This window comes from Mus pahari, chromosome 2, assembly GCF_900095145.1.
Source record: "Mus pahari chromosome 2, PAHARI_EIJ_v1.1, whole genome shotgun sequence".
NCBI lineage: Eukaryota > Metazoa > Chordata > Mammalia > Rodentia > Muridae > Mus > Mus pahari.
Window position 1 is genome coordinate 122170976 of NC_034591.1, and position 16642 is coordinate 122187617.

Genomic DNA, 16642 nt, shown 5'->3' on the forward strand with positions numbered 1-16642 from the left:
AAGAAGAGGGAAAGAAGAAAACTTGCTTTTTGTGAGTTAGGCTTGTAGTTCTAGTGACCAGTCACATAGCCAAAGTAATGGAGAAACAAAACTTAGGCACTCACCAGCACCTATCAGATGATTTATATGTCTAACTGGATGAAATCTATTTTTTTTTAAGGTTCCAATATTAGGAGTCCATACAAGGGCAGAGGTAGATTCCATTCCTTTGACTAGAAATAAAAACCTTTCCTTTAAGAATCGACAACAGAGACTGATCAAGACTATAATAACAATATGGTGAAAGGATTTTTGTCAGAGTAGGTATAGTAAAAGAGAATTCCAAGGGAGCCAAGATCATATTGGTAATGGCCTTTAGTCATAATGGAATTAATCTAACATAAGAGTAGACTCATTGTGAACTTGTCAGATGAAAATCCTACCTCAAAATACTACATCTATTGGAGTTAAACTTTATCTTGAAATTTAAAGAGGTATTTCAAATCAAAGAGTTTTCTTAAATACTGTTTCAGAATAATCTTTCTTTTTATGGCCACAAGAGTAAAACAAACAAACAAACAACCCAAAACATACATTTACTGTTGTTTGTTTTCCAAATATATCAGGTCTTATAGTCACTTGAAGTCTAGAATGTGTTTTGTTTGTTTGTTTGTTCATATATAAATCTCTCTGGAGACTCTATAAGGTGGGATTACTCAGAGGGCACAGAGCACAGAAGCCAGAGCAGCTGGGACAGTGTCCTACAGGCTTACATCTGAACCCAGGAGGTGAGGCTTTTCCACAGCTCTCTGTGCAACTTCCCTGCCCAGATATAGCTTGCCTCCAGTGAGTTTTCTGACCCCATGACTCAGGGGAGATCATCATTTTCTCTCTGGTGACTCTTTAAGGCAGATCCAGTGAGAAGTGTGTAGTCTGCAAAGGCAGCAGAGCAGCTCATACAGGGTCTTTCCTGCCTCCATCTACACCCAGGAGACAGGGCTATTCCATAGCCCTCTGTGCACTGGTCTTGCCAGGAGAGAGCTGGTTTCCCAGGAGTGTTGACACAGGCTTACAAACCTACAGGAGGAACAAGCTCCAGTCAGAGACTTTAAGAACATCTAACACCAGAGATTACCAGATGGCAAAAGGCAAATGCAAGAATCTTACCAACAAAAACCAAGACTACTTGGCATCATCAGAACACAGTACTCCCAACACAGCAAATCCTGGATACCCCAACACACCAGAAAAACAAGATTCAAATTTAAAATCATATCTCATGATGCTGGTAGAGGATTTTCAGAAGGACATAAATAACTCCCTTAAAGGAATAAAGGAGAATACAGATAAAAGAGTAGAAGCCCTTAAAGAGGAAACACAAAAAAATCTTTTAAAGAATTACAGGAAAACACAACCAAACAGTTTAAGGAATTGATCAAAACCGTCTAGGATCTAAAACTGGAAGTAGAAACAATAAAGAAATCACAAAGACAGACAACTCTGGAGATCGAAAACCTGGGAAAGAAATCAGGAGCCATAGATGTAAGCATCACTAACAGGATACAAGAGACAGAAGAGAGAATTTCAGGTGCAGAAGATTCCATAGAAAGCATTGGCACAACAATCAAAGAAAATGCAAAAAGATTCTAACCCAAAACATCCAGGAAATCCAGGACACAATGGAAAGTCCAAACATAAGGATAATGGGTATAGATGAGAAGGAAGATTTCCATCTTAAAGGGCCAGTAAATATCTTCAACAAACTTATAGAAGAAAACTTCCCTAACCTAAAGAAAGAGATAACCATGAACATACAAGAAGCTTACAGAACTCCAAATAGTTTGGACGATAAAAGAAATTCCTCCTGTCACATAACAATCAAAACAACAAGTGCACAAAACAAAGAAAGAATATTGAAAGCAGTAAGGAAAAAATGTCTAGTAACATATAAAGGCAGACCTATCAGAATTATACTAGACTTCTCACCGAAGACTATACAAGTTAGAAGATCCTGGACAGACATCATACAGACCCTAAGACCACAAATGCCAGCACAGGCTACTATACACAGCAAAACTCTCAATTACCATAGATGGAGAAAGCGAAGTATTCCATGATGAAACAAATTTTATACAATACTTTTCTACAAATCTAGCCCTACAAAGTATAACATAGGGAAAACTCCAACACAAGGAGGGAAACTACCCCTAAGAAAAAGCAGGAAAGTAATCTTTCAACAAACCAAAAAGAAGATAGCCAAATGATCGGAATCCCAACTCTAAGAACAAAATTAACAGGAAGCAACAATTACATTTTCTTGATATCTCTTAATATCAATGTAATCAATTCCCCAATAAAAAAGACATAGACTAGCAGACTGGTTATGTAAACAGGACCCAACATTTTGCTGCATATAGCAAACCCACCTCAGGGACAAATATAGACACTACCTCAGAGTAAAAGGCTGGAAAACAATTTTCCAAGCAAATGGTCTGAAGAAACAAGCTGGAGTAGCCNTTCTAATATCGAATAAAATTGACTTCCAACCCAAAGTTATCAAAAAAGACAAGGAGGGGCACTTCATACTCATCAAAGTTAAAATCTACCAAGATAAACCCTCAGTTCTGATCTCCTATGCCTCAAATGCAAGGGCACCCACAATCATAAAAGAAACTTTACTAAAGCTCAACGCACACATTGCACTGCACACAATAATGGGAGACTTCAACCCTCTACTCTCTTCAATGGGCAGATACTGGAAACAGAAACTAAACAGACACAGTGAAACTAACAGAAGTTATGAAACAAATGGTTTTAATAAATATCTATAGAACATTTTATCCCAAATGGTTTTAATAGATATTTATAGAACATTTTATCCCAAAGCAAAATAATATACCTTCTTCTCAGCACCTCATGGCACCGTCTTCAAAACTGACCATGTAATCGGTCACAGAACAGGCCTCAACAGATTCAAGAAGATTCAAATAATTCCATGCATCCTATCAGATCACAACAGACTAAGACTGATCTTCAATAATAATATAAATAATATGAAGTTCACATTTATGTGGAAGCAGAACAACACTCAACTTAATGATACCTTGGTCAAGGAAGAAATAAAAAATTAAGACTTTTTAGAGTTTAATGAAAATGAAACCACAACATACCCAAACTTATGAGACACAATGAAAGCAGTCTAAAGATGATAACTCATAGCTCCAAGTGCCTCCAGAAAGAAGCTAGAGAGAGCATATACCAGCAGCTTGATAGAATTCCAGAAAGCTCTAGAACAAAAAGAAGCAAATTCACCCAAGAGAAGTAGATGGCAGGAAATAATCCATCTCAGGGCTGAAATTAACCAAGTGGAAACAAAAAGAACTATACAAAGAATTAACCAAACTGGGGCTGGTTCTTTGAGAAAAATCAGCAAAATAGATAAACTCTTAGCCAGACTAATTAGAGGATTCAGGGGCAGTATATCAATTAACAAAATCAGAAATGAAAAGGGAGACATAACAACAAAATCTGAGGAAATCCCAGAAAGTCATCAGATCCTACTACAAAAGCCTATACTCAACAAACCTAAAAATTCTGAATAAAATGGACAATTTTCTAGACAGATAGCAGATACAAAATTTAAATCAGGATCAGATTAATGATCTGAAGAGTCCCATGTACCCTAAAGAAATANAAACAGTCATTAATTTTCTCCTAACCAAAAAGTCCAATGCTAGATGGGTTTGTTACAAAGTTCTATCAGACATTCGAAGAAGACCTAATACCAATACTCCTCAAAATATTCCACAAAATAGAAACAGAAGGTGCTCTACCCAATTTGTTGTACAAAGCCACAATTACTCTGACACCTAAACCACGCAAAACCCCAACAAAGAAAGAGAACTTCAAAAATACTCAATAAAATTCTAGCAAACTGAATCCAAGAGCACATTAAAATGATCATTCATCATGATCAAGTCAGCTTCATCCCAGAGGTGCAGGGATGGGTAAACATATGGAATCCATCAACATAATCCACTATATAAACAAATTCAAAGAAAAGTAAAAACACATAATCATCCCATTAGATCCCGAGAAAGCATTTGACAATATCCAACATCCCACATCCCTTGGTGATAAAAGACTTGGAAAGATCGGGAATTTAAGGCCCATATCTCAACATAGTAAAACCAATATACAGCAAACCAGTAGTGAATATCAAACTAAATGGAGAGAAACTTGAAGCAATCCTGCTAAAAGCAGGGACTAGACAAGACTGCCCACTCTTTCTCTCTAACTATTCAATATAGTACTTGAATTCCTAGNNAGAGCAGTTAGACAACAAAAGGAGATCAAAGCGATACAAATTGGAAAGGAGGAAATCGAAATATCACTATTTGTCGATGATATAATAGTATATGTAAGTGATCCCAACAATTCCACCAGAGAACTCCTAAACATGAAAAACAACTTCAGTGAAGTAGCTGGATATAAAAATTAACTCAATCAAATCAAATTTTCTATACGAAGGATAGACAAGCTGAGGAAGAAATTAGGGAAACACCTTTCACAATAGTGGCAAATAATATAAAATACCTTGGTGTGACTCTAACTATGCAAATGAAAGATCTCTATGATAAGAACTTAAAGTCTCTGAAGAAAGAATTTGAAGAAGATCTCAGAAGACAGAAAACTTTCCCATGCTCCTGGATTAGCAGGATTAACATAGTAAAATGGCCATCTTGAGGAAAGCAATCTACAGATTCAATGCAATCCCCATCAAAATTCCAACTCAGTTCTTCACAGAGTTAGACAGGGCAATTTGCAAATTCATCTGGAATAACAAAAAACCTAGGATAGCAAAAACTATTCTCAACAATAAAACAACTTGCGGTGGAATCACCTTTCCTCACCTCAAGGTGTACTACGGAGCAATTGTGATAAAAACTGCATGGTAATGGTACAGTGACAGACAGATAGATCAACGGAATAGAGTTGAAGACCCAAAAATGAACCCACACACCTATGGTCACATGATCTTTTACAAAGGAGCTAAAAACCAGGCAGTGGAAAAAAGACAGCATTTTCAACAAATAGTGCTGGCTCAACTGGCAGTTAGCATGTAGAAGNATGCAAATCAATACATTCTTATCTCCTTGTACAAAGCTCAAATCCAAGTGGATCAAAGACCTCCACATAAAACCAGAGACACTGAATCTTATAGAGGTGAAAGTGGGGAAGAGCCTTGAACATATGGGCACAGGGATAAAATTCCTAAACAGAACACCGATGGCTTGTGCTCTAAGTATTGACAAATGGGACCTCATAAAATTTCAAAGCTTCTGTAAGGCAAAGGACACTGTCAATAAGACAAAAAGGCAATCAACAATTTTGGAAAAGATCTTCACAAATCCTAAATCCAATAGAGAGCTAATATTCAATACATACAAAAAAATCAAGAAGTTAGACTCCAGAGAACCAAATAACCCTATTAAAAATGGGGTACAGAACTAAACAAAGAATTGTCAACTGAGGAATACTGAATGACTGACAAGCACCTAAAAATGTTCAACATCTTTAGTCATCAGGGAAATGCAAATCAAAACAACCCTGAGATTCCACCTCACATCAGTCACAATAACTAAGATCAAAAACAGGTGACAGCAGATGCTGGTTAGGATGTGGAGAAAGAGGAACACTCCTCCATTGCTGGTGGGATTGCAAGCTTGTACAACCACTCTGGAAATCAGTTTGGCGGTTCCTATGAAAATTGGACATACTACTACTGGAGTATCCAGCAATATCACTGAGCATATACCCAGAAGATGTTCCAACATGTAATAATAATAAGGACACATGCTTCACTATGTTCATAGCAGCCTTACTTATAATAGCCAGAAGCTGGAAACTACCTGGGGATCCATACCATAAACAAACAACAAATCCAGACACTATTGTGGATATTAACAAGAGCTTGCTGACAGGAGCCTGATATAGTCATCTCCTGTGAGGCTCTGACAGTGCCTGACAAATACATAAGTGGATGCTCACAGACATACACTGGATGGAGTACAGGGTTCCCTATGAAGGAGCTAGAGAAAGTACCCAAGGAGCTGAAGGGGTTTGCAGCCCCCTAGGAGGAACATCAATATGAACTAACCAATATCCTTATAGCTCCTTAGAACTAAACCACCAATCAAAGAAAACATATGGTGGGACTCATGGCTCTAGCTGAATATGTAGCAGAGGCTGACCTAGATGGTCATCAATGGGAGGCCCTTGGTCTTGTGATGATTCTATGCCCCAGTTTATGGGAATGCCCGGGCCAGGAAGTAGGATTGGGTAGTTTGGTGAGCAAGGGAGGGTTGGATAGGGGGTTTTCAGTGGGTGATCAAGAAATGGGATAGCATTTGAAATGCAAATAAAGAAAATGTCTAATAAAAATCATATATGTCTAGGAAACTGTAGAAATAGAATTAAAGCACGCTGATATTGAATGCTTTCTCATGAAATGTTACATTACTGTCTCTTTAGAAATTAGTTTATTTAGTAATCAGGTAAAATGCATGCCAATTTTATCAGCATCCAATCAGATATTCTCAAGATTCTCCAAATGTTAGAAAGCTTTTAACTAAACATATGAATGAGCAGAAATATGCTTTCATAATAGAAATATCTAGTAGAGGGACGAGTGCAATAGTATCAGGTGACACAGCTTACTCTGACTTCCCTGGGTGAGGTTTAAGGTTATTCTCAAAATTCTGTTTATTTACTCCTCTACAAATGATAATGTTAGCTTTGAGAACTCTAAAACTCCCACTTTACAGGTTAATGCTTTGTTCACTATGACTGATGATATGGAACACTGTGATGTACATGAGAAAAATTTCTCACTCACTATGACATATATAAGGTAATATAGCTTTGTCATAATGTAGAATGTCTGCCATTCACTGTCCCTAAAAGTAATGTCCTCTGAGATTTACAAAGCTGCTGGAGAGATATTTATGGCATAAGGGTCACCATTTCCACTTTTCAACCAAACATGTTGAGCTCCATTTTAACAGCCTTATTTTTCTAACTTATATCGTCCACTATAGTTGGTATTTAACATGACACACAGTATTGCTTGCCCCCTTATAAAAAGGATTCTGGCTTACAGTGACATGTTAAGCACCTATGAGAATTTATGGGCAGTTTTCTATGTTCACTAATTTTACCATAAATTTCTCTGTTTGAGAAAGCCTTTTAACCTTCTGCTACCTAAAACACTTTCCTGTTTTACTCTCTCTTGCTTTTGGTTATTCTGAAAAATAAACTAATCACAATTGAAGACTAAAATGTTACAAGTTCCGGAATGTACCAAACTCATAAACACTCCAGTGACACTCAGTAGACACTCTGTTTTTCAAAGCATGGGTGGTATTTTTTTGAAAATTTCACATTTGATTTATAAACAAAACTTTCCCTTGACTTTATCCTCTTATCTTCATACCTTTTGTTTCTTTTGAATAATGGAAAAATAGTATCCTAGGAGCATAGGCTGCAATGAAATTATCAGAAACAGAAGCAAATGAGGGAAAAATGCATCTTTCTTCCTCATTAGAATAACACTACCATCGTACTGGATCAGGGAAAATATAATGCTTTTCAAATTGAAGGCTTTTTGTTTCCCTATGCCTGATTCAGCAGGTCCTGCCAAAGCAATGGCAGCAGAAATGAGTCACTGTATCTACAGAAAACAATGTATTGTAAATGGTATGGGTGGTCGGTAGATTTTTTTTTTTCTTCATCTACTTGAAATATGCTTGCCCCTGTCTTTTCATGAACTGTCTGGTCATATTTTGGATTTTAATTTTATATTTATTTTAATGTGTTGCCTTATTTCCTTAAAACCATAGAGGAAATACATCAATTGGGAACATGATTGACAGGAAGCAGTAAGATACCTCTCCCCAACACGAGGCCCACTGAGTTTCCTTTCTCTTCTAGCTTTTAGTGGCCCTGCCAATCTTCTTTTAATCGTCTGAAGTAAAAGCAGAACACAGAATGTTACTTGAAGCAGTGGTGACAGGAAGTTGAGCTGTGCACCTGTGAGAATTAATGACCGATGCAATGTTCCTTTTGGTCACTCAGCGGGGGAAGCATTTCAATAGGTTTTCATCCCTACTCTTATCTGCTAAGGGTCTCCAGTAGTGTGCACTTAATCTACTGTCCACCCAGCTAGCTTGTTATGTCAAAAGAGGCTTATACACATTTATAACACTTTCGAGATTGTTTGATTAGATAATTATTTGGAAAATGGCACACATGAAAATAGTTGCATTGAAATGTTTTCCAAGCAATTACATTTTCTTCTCAAAAGTCTTTGTCCTTCACTTAAAGATGAACAGACGTCTAAGGCAGTCCTTATTTTCCAGATTTACAATGTTTGGAGATTTTTAATTAAGACTGTGTGGCTGACACTTGTGGCAAAGAGCTAATAAATGTTTATTGGTTGGATGCATGAAAAACAAGGATAAGCAGAATGTTAATCATATACACATTTTAAGTTTAACAGTAGACTAAAGTAATAAATTTTATATTTCCTTTAGTAATTTAAATATAATTATTCTAGTTGTCATCTCTTTGAATGGGAAGTGACCATCTCAGGCTTATGTGTTTGAACACTTGGTCTCCAGCTGGCAATGCTGGTCAGAAAGAGTAAATAAATTTCTGGGCCTTAGGCATTGCCAATGTATGGGATGGAGGGGAAGGAAGCCTTTAAGTGTGATAGTCCTCCTTGCTTTTGGCCAAATTTTCTTTACCCTTTTCACTTTCATGTGAGGTCCAGCTACCAGACACTCCAAGTACCATTCATGATGGACTTCAGTCTCAAACTCAAACAATTTACACTCCTCCCTAAGTTGTGTTTGGTCAGTGTTTGGATATAACTATTGAAAAATAACAATGGAGTGTTGTGCTCTCCCTGAAGTGAAATGCCCGATCTGTGACCTGTGAACTGCAGGTGAGAGTGCTGTTACACAAACTGGTAGAAGAGCTAAGCCCAGTTGTCTAGTTGTCAAATTCACTTCCAACTTTGGTGAAGATTTCAAAAGCAATCACTTACATTAACCATTTTCTTCTCTCTAAATAATCAGGATGGGCACACACTGCCAAGCAGTCTTGGACTTAGAACGTGAATAGAAAAGAAATTTAATTAATGCTTATTTTGATGCTATTATTAGTTTGTCATATACTTCCACTACCTGATTTAAGTTCTTCAACTCTGGATAATTTAAGATAGTTTAGGGTAAAGATCTATGGGAAATTCTCATTGTTTTGATGCGGGCTGGAAATCTATGCTGACATATCTTGAAGTGTACGTAATGTGATATTCATGATTTCCCACATGGTATGTATAGTGGCCAAAACTGCCTTTCCTTTCAAATTCTCAGTGTCCATTTTGTTTTTTTTTACAATATGAAACAATTTCTAAGTACAAAGAGAACATTTTTAATACTTTAAAAATGATTAGATATGATTTTTTTTTTAAAACTAGAAACTCCTGTATTCTGGAAGAATTGACTTAAAGCAGATATTTTAGGATTACTTTGTTTTGGCCAGGTTGATTTTGTATATGTGTTTTCACGCATGGTGCAAGTATTATTTTCAGGAGTACGTAAAAACTATTGATGTGAAGAGAGTGAGTATTTGAAACTAGAGATATTTATATAATGTTAAGAATTTTGAACAGACACCAGGACCAAGGCAACTCTTATGAAGGAAACATTTAATTGTGGCTGGCTTACAGGTTCAGATGTTCAGTCTAGTATCATCAAGGCAGAAAGCATAGCAGGGAAGCATGGAACTGGAGGAGCTCAGAGTTCTATATCTTCATCTGAATTCTACTAGAAGACTGACCTCCATGCAGCTATGATGAGGGTATTAAAGCCCATGTCTACAGTGACACACCTATTTCTACAAGGCCACACTTAATCTAACAAGGCCACACCTCCTCATAGTGACATTACCTGGGCCAAGCATATTCAAGCCATCACAACCAGAGACATGACTGGTTTGATAGAGGTGCTTGTTGTGAAAAATTGCCATAATAAATTCTATTCTAGGAATCCATGGTGTAAGAAGAAAGTCCACTCCCAAAGTTAGTTCTCTGAGATCATTAAGTAAATTACAACATACAAGTGTTTCTTGTATACATACAAACACACACATACATAGACACTCACACTAAAAATTGAAATGTGTGAGTAATAACAGCTTGACAAAGTGTATAACCTAGGATCAAAAAATGTATCATCAGAAAAGTTCATAGCTTTAAATTTTATATAAAGTTCTTTATAAAATGAAGTGATGTTTAGCTTCAAAGATTTCAACAGTTAGCATGACAAGAATAAGGAAGTGTTAAGCAAATGTTGCATAGTATCATGATGTCATATATATCTGTAGATAAGTTGATAGAGTGCTTGTCTAGAATCTTAAAATCCTTGAATTCTGTTCCCAACACTGTATAAACCATATGATGGGGCTCATGCCTGTCATCCTTGCAATTAGGAGATGGAGGCAGGAAGATAAGCACTTGAAGGTCAGCAACAGCAGCAATAGAGAGCTCAACATCAGCAAAGTGAGAGAAGACAGTTGAGTTGAGTATATAAATATACTGAGATTATAGGCTAATGTCAAACTCAAGTGTAGGCAATTTAAATGGAAAAGGAACATGGTTTCTAATAGATTCACTGTATATTAAAAATTTGTATATTTAAGATATCATTTTCAAGTATCAAATTCATAAATGTAGTAATAAATAATGATTACTGTTTGAGATTTTTGTCAAATAATGTATTCTTATGCTGTGTAAACAAATTCAGATTACTTTCCCAGAGACTTTGACATGAAAGTATAAATTCTACTTTGATATATTTTAAGGAGAAATACAGAGAAAGCAACATAATCCCTATTTGAAAGGTATTTGACAGTTCATGGTATTGAAAGTGTAACTGAGTCTAGGGAAACAGGTAAGATCTGAGCATTGTCTCAGGAATTTAAATGCTAGAGATGAATCTGTTCCCATTACTGCTGCTGCTGCTACTACTACTACTACTACTACTACTACTACTACTACTACTACTACATTATTTTGCCTAAAAGAAATTGAAATAAATACTAGTAAAGAAGGTGACCACTTTAGCTATTTAAGGTATATTTTACCTTTTGAATAGAATGAAGTAAGATATAAGATCCGTACAATATTTATCTTTGTGCATCTTGATTATCTCACTTAGGATGATTTTTGTCTAGATGCATCCATTTTTCTGCAAATTTTACAATATCATATTTTAAGAGCCTAGTAATATTCCATTGTTCACCTCCTTTTCATTTTCCATTCTTCAGTCAAGGAACATTGATGCTGTTTCCAGTTCTGCTATGAGATATGAGTAGTAATTATGAGAAAAGCAGCAATGAACATGGTTGAGCAAGTGTCCCTGTGGTAGAATGAAGCATCCTTGGGGTGTATTCGCAATAGTGGTATCACTGGGTTTGAGGTAAACCAATTCCCATTTTTCTGAGAAATGGCAATACTGATTTCCATAAGAGATGTATATGTTTACCCTCAACCAGCAAAGAAAGCATGTTTCCCTTCATCTGCATCCTCTACATCATAAGCTTTCACTTGTGTTATTGATCTTAGGCATTCTGAGGTATAAGATGTAATCTCAACTTAGTTTTGATTTATGTTTTCTGTATGGCTAAGAATATTAAACATTTTTTTGTTTCTCAGCCATTGAGTTTTCTCTATTGTTAATTCTCATTTTAGATTTATATCCAATTTTTAACTTGTGTATTTGGAGTTTTGATATAAAATTTCTTGAGTTCTTTATATATTTTGGGTATTATACCTCAATTGTGTAGGCTGCTACAACTGAGAGTAAAATCTGCACTATATTCATATTATATTGTGTGAGAAAAGAATCTATGTTTCATAAAAGGGGAAATTAAAAATAAATAAATAAAATAATAAAAACAAAACCTTAGAGTCCTATCAATACACATGCAAAATAAATTGATTAAGTAATTCCATACATACAAACTTAAGGTATAGTTACTTCAAGGGGAGACAAAGACTTGACAAGCAAATTAAGCACATGTAGGTTACATGTGTGTTGGGTGACTCTGACTTTAGTTTTCTTTTTTGTCGTGTATTTTTCTCTCCAGAAGCTTCTCTTCTTATTCAGGGTCTTAGTTTCTGGCCTTTACTTACTTACTGATTTCTTTCACTATATGGCTGAGAATGAGTCTGGAATCCTAATTTTACTGCCCGTATCTCTCCAATACAAGATTTTAACAATAATTTAATGCAATTACTAAATTATGAAAATGAAGTGTATATATATATATATATATATATATATATATATATATATATATACATACCCATTTCATTTGCTATATAGTAGAATTACTTGTGAATCTAGAATCAAGTTTACATTCAAGTTCTGAAATTCTCAGTTATTAATGTGACTAAACAGTTGAATTTGTGTGATTATTGGAGACTCATTCTACACACTGTGGGTTAATGCTAATGTTTGTGTCAAAATATAATAAAATTTATTTGAAAATTATGACATATCTTCAATGTATTTAAGGGCATAGGTCCTTGCTTAACAGGTGATAAATTTTGTATGATACATTAAATTTTCAGAGGAATTTTAGGTTAAGCCCAAAATATTATTTTGTCCAAACTCCACTGAGAGTGCCAATTCTCAAGTTGTTAATACAGTGACATTCTTCTTAAATCATTGTGGAAGTATACATCTTTGTAAATGTCTCACAATATTTTGTGTTTTGTTAGGAAGATGCGAGTTATCATTTCACCATGCATATCACTTTCTTTTTCCCATTATTCTCTCATACTGAGTAGTATAATATGAAGATAATAATAGAACACACAGGGAACTTCTAAAAAAGAATGTGATAAGCACTTAAGATGATAGAGATATTTTATTCTGAAAGATAACTATATTAGTTCATCTGTTAGACAGCAATGTTTAATTTTTAATACATGCCTTATCCAGCCATATTTGTGTTATATACCATATGTTTATCTTATAAAGTTGGGGAGCTTCAATTAGACTGAGAGAGTAGGGAACAGAATCTAAAATAACAGGTATCTGGATATTTAAATATTTTAATTATGCCAATTAAAAATAAGTTTAACAAATAGCCCCACAGCCCTTTTCCTAAGAGAATCATGCAAATAATTGTAAAAGCTGTGGTCTGTTATGATATTTTTTTATTCTTTTCATCCATACAATATATAGTGCTACCATATAACATTTGCCCAGAATGTGCACACTACAGTTGGCTTCTTATCTTGGGCCTTGATCATGCTAGGCAAGTACACTACCACTGATCCAAATCCCCAACATTCCTTTATCTTTACTTTATAATAGTGTTTCACTAAGATTCCTATGCTGTACTTGAATTCACTCTCTAGGACAGGGGAAGACTAAAACTACTAATCCTTCTCTAGACAAGTTACAGAGGAGGTATATCCCCAGTCCCACTGTGTTTTCACTCTTTCTTTCTCTTCTGGCCTTCCTTCCATCCCACACAGACCATTACTGCACTGTCCTAATACCTCCTCACTTGAGTGATCATTACAGACTCTCAGATCTCTCTGAAATGGTGTTCCCGATATCAGTACATCTTCCTCAGTATCTTTGCATGGTGCCTGTAACAGATATTTCCAAAGTATATTGCAAGTTTTCATGTAACTGCAAGATGCCTCTTGAAACTAGATCTGACACAATTTCATGAAGAGGGCAGGTTTGCAAATCTAAATTCGGTCAACAGTGGAATGTTTATGATATAGTCGGAGTTGCATTAGCTCAATATCATTACCTTATATACAGAACAGATCTGTTTCATATAGTGGATATTTTTTAGATAGTAGCAGGCAGATAATTCATCCCACCTATAACCAAAATACACAGTAAAATCAATAGCTACTTTTCAACCTTAGATTTTTTTAAAAGCCTTAACAGATTTAGTCTTAAACAGAATGGCAGAGGTCAGGTAATAGCTCGTGGATTGCACTTGTGCCCTGTACACACAGTTCGGAAGATTATCATACCCTCTAGCTCGCAGTTCAGTGGGTCATCAAGGCATTCCTTTATGTGTATTCTTTGGCCCTTGCTTCTCTTCTAATGGACAGATGTAGTTTACAGTAGTTTGGAGCCTTTCTTCTAGTTAATCTGTCAATTTTTCTCACATGGTGCAGCTGCTGTGAAAGAAATTGGAGCTGTTACACTCCGTGCTTTGATACAGTTTATAAAATGCAAGGTGGGCGACAGTAAACCAAACACAGCATGCTGGTAATTTCTTTAAAAGGACTGATGTGCTAGCTCTTGGAGGCTGCATCCCAGGAAGGTGGCATCTTTTTTTTTTTTTTTTTCTTCCTTCTCTGAAAAGATGAATGTGGTTGAAAAGTATTATCCCACTTTCATGGCAACAATTCAGATGTCTTTGGTGTGACTTTTAAGACTCAATTCATAACATGTAGACTTTCAGATTTATTTCCCATGTTTCTTACTTTTTTTTAGTGGCAAATACAAATCAAAGTAAAGGTTAATCTTAGAATGAGCAGTCTGATATGTCAAAGGCAAGAATTGGAATATACTGAGAAACATTCATGTAGAAATGTTTTTAACACATACACTATAGGAAATGCTATGTGAAAAATATGTAGAAATATCTTTAAATTGAACTACTCTAAAAAGAAAGGCAATTTATGCCATGACTACTGTGGTCCTGCCCATGTTGAGAATATCAGAACATGAATGAGCCAGAAAATTATCTGTGACACCTTCAAGCTCCTTTCCCTTCAGTAGTATGTCAACTGAGTCTCCCCATTGTATAATATGAACTGCACGTATTACATTATAATTTAGAATGCCCAAAGGAATATGATACCATCTCCAAATAAATCTGTTTCTTTATTTTTTTAAATTTTGTTTCTCTTAATTTTACTAAGATGTCATGTACTCCTCTAGCTTAATAAAATTACACCCTCTCCCCCTCTCTGTGTTCATATCGTATATAGGGGTGAATATACACAAGTATATAAAAGTCAGAGATTAATATTGTGTATCCTCTGGGTCACTACACACCTTATATATTGAAGCAGGGTCTCTCACTGGAACCCACAGCTCCTTGCTTCTATAGCGTTGATCTGTCTAGACTGTTTGCATTAGAGCTGCCTTGGCTCTCCTGAGATAACAGGTGAGTTACCAAGGCCAGTGGCATTTTTGCCATGTGGATGTCAGGGATGTAAACTCAAGTCTCCTCACTTATGCAGCAAGTATTTTATCCACTGTGACATCTTCCCAGCTCCAGTAAAATTATTTAAGCCCAACAAACCTCAATTAGTATCACTGCAGCTAAACTGTATATAACAATTGATCAGTCAATAATGGCTCACATATCCAGGGGTAGAAATTCCTATTATCTTAGATGCCTGGAAAGCTAAAGTGGAGAGATGAAGAGTTCAGAATATACCAAATAATTAGGATTCTCTGAAGCTAAAGCAAACAAAAAAATCAAACAGCTCCACAGAGAATCCTATGTACAGTGGTTATCCTATAAAATTAGGGGTGAACTGAAATCTATATGTTATAGGGAAAACCAATTAAAGAAGTGTCAAAATAAAGGAGGATCTTGACAAGACCTTACCATAGAGTTAGGAGAAGCTGTTGCATATCTCAAAAAGGGTATTACAAAGGATGAAAACATAGATTCTAACACTGCATAGTTTTCACTCATATTACAGAAAGAAATAATCTTGGGTAACTGTATGCATACCTAAAAATTTGTGATGAGTAATGAAGAAAAGCCAGAAAACTATCGTGTACAGATTCCTAAGTATAGCTTCTCTTGAATAGAGACACAGTCAGGTCTTTCAGAAGGTCCTTTTTGAAGGCAGTTTGTTATGCAAGTATGTAGGCCACTGCCCCTGTAGACCATCAGTGGTCTTAGCACATGGACTTTCCTTTCTCCCTGAAGACAAAACACAGGGGAAAGATGAAGTAGTACTGGTTGCTGAGCCAGACCCCATGAGTGCTTGTGTCTTCTCTTTAATAACCAACAAAACTATTTAATATTTTAAATGGAAAAAATGTAGAATAAAAATGCAAACGAACTATTTGGCCAAATTGCATAGTGTGTATTTTAAGTGAAAGTTTGTTATACCTGTTCAAAGTTTAAATTTTTTATACCAAACAATAATTATAGTAAGAGTAACTAAATTTTAAAGAAAGGGGAATTTTAAGGAATAGCTGACAAAATTGCCTATTTTTAAAGTATGTATTAGTGATGTCTAAGTTCCTGCCACACACTCAACAACTCGTCTAGAGAACATGCCAGAAACATATCCTTCGTGCATGGTATTTACAAATAGGTATCCACAAAATATGTTTTTCTGTTAGTGGAGATTTAATTCAGGACTTTGTAAACAAGCACTTTATCATGAAATTATACTTCCAACATTAATTTTTTTTAAAGATAGCATTTTATCAAGTTGTTTAGACTGGTAGGAACTTCTTTACAGAAACTCATTTTCTTATATCAGTCTTCCAAGTAGCTGGAAATAGAGTCACCGACTGGT